Source organism: Microtus ochrogaster, chromosome 4, assembly GCF_000317375.1.
Source record: "Microtus ochrogaster isolate Prairie Vole_2 chromosome 4, MicOch1.0, whole genome shotgun sequence".
NCBI lineage: Eukaryota > Metazoa > Chordata > Mammalia > Rodentia > Cricetidae > Microtus > Microtus ochrogaster.
The window spans coordinates 4,308,349-4,310,311 of NC_022011.1; positions in this window are offsets into that span (position 1 = coordinate 4,308,349).

Consider the following 1,963-nt stretch of genomic DNA (forward strand, 5'->3'; position numbering starts at 1 on the left):
TCTACAAGAGCTAGTTCCAGGACAGGCTCCAAAACCACAGAGAAACCCTGTCTCGAAAAACCAAAAAAACAACAACAACAACAAAAAAAAAAAATCACAGAGGTTGCGGGGCTGGAGAGATGGCTCAATGGTTAAGAGCACTGACTGTTCTTCCAGAGGACCTGGATTCAATTCCCAGCACCCACATGGCAGCTCACATTGTCTGAAAATCCAGTTCTGGGGGATTTAACAGCTTTATACCAATGAACATAAAGTTAAATAAATCATAAAAAAATTTAGAAAAATTAAAAATAAAAATCACAATTAAAAAAAAAAAACAGAGGTTGGGATGGGACTCGGTTTGTAGAGAACAAACCTAACATGAATGGAGCCCAGGATTCCACCCTCGCCACTCTAGAAACCAGGTATGGTGCTAGCCTGCTATAATCCCAGCACTTGGGAGGTGGTGGCAGGAAAACCCTAACTCCGGGGCCATCCTCCTCAGCTGCATACTGAGTTTGAGCCCTGAGAGTCTCAAACAAGCAACCAAAAACTACAAAATAATGTTCTTGCAGTCAGTGCCTGTGTGACCTTAGGCAAGTTAGTGACCTCATCTGTACAACTGAGCCCTAAGCCAGAACAATCACTGAGGAGTGAGAGTTATGCCTTTGAAAGGCCTAGCCCTATCTCCCCACCCCTGGGAACAGTCCAACCCTATCGTCCCACCCCAGGGCACAGTCAGGTTTACAATATTTCCCCTGAAGCTAATGGTAAACCTGAGCCCACAAAGAGCACAGCTTTGTCTGTAGAGGTGCTGTCTCTATCCCTCAGAACCCACATTGTCTCTGCCAGTGCTCCGCCAGGCGAACCCCTCCATTTTAATGGCTTTCCAAGCTCACACCCAGCAGCCTTTTGGATTTCCGCTTCTTGGCTCCCTCTGCCTCTTAGCCCACCAGGAGGCTCTGGTATTTTCTTTCCCACTGAAGCTCCTGCCCAGATCAGGGCACTGAACAAGATAATGGAAATAAAGAAGCGTTTTCCCCCATTGGGCGGCCTTGTCGTTTATTTTTTTTTCCTCCCAGTTATGTAAAAATACATATTTTATATCATTGCTAGGTGCAGGGAGTCTATGGGGCTTTGATTTCTTCTGCCAAGCAAACATCGGCCTTGGATTCCTGAGGGCTCTCACTGACTCTTCCATTACACTCTGATAATTCAATAAAGAGGGTTTTCGACGATTAAGGGCGGTGTGGACGGGTCAGTCTGAAGCACTTTTCTTTTCAGGCCTGATGCAGTGCTTTAGATTGCTTATCAAGTACTTCTCTAAGCTTCGGAGAAGGTCAGAAAGGGTCATTCATCATCCCCTCCCCGCCACACACACACCCCAAGGAAAGAACACAAAACGGCTCCCAATACAGTTGGGGCTCTGTGAGGCAGTGAACTTCTCCTCTTCTGTCAAACAGGCATCGACCTCGAGTGTGCAGATCCACTGGGTCCGTATGTAGAGACTGCAGTGTGGGAGCTCCTAGTCTGTATTTATTAATCCACAAAAGGGACGGTGTCCATAGGAAATCTCAGTAGGTTCTTGGGAGGTAGGGCCTCTAGTCCAGGATGGCCTCATACTAACAATGTAGGTGAAAAGATAAGCCTCCCTTTCTGATCTACTCTCCCGAGTGCCAGGCTGACAGGAATGTGCGGGAACCCAACCCAGGGCCCTGTGAATGCTAGGCAAGCACTCTACAAATTGAACTGGACTTCCTCAACCCTTAGAAGATTGTCCTACATATTCTATAGCAATGTCGTTGTTAGTGGATAGTGGAACCTGAACTCATAACACAGGCTATGGATAGCTATATTCCCAGCCCCCCCCCTTTTTTTTCTTTCTTCCTTTTTTTTTTTTGAGACAAAGTCTCAACTAGTTGTTCAGGCTAGCCTTACACTCACAGGAACTTGTAACCATCCTTCCTCAGCATCAACTGAAGGC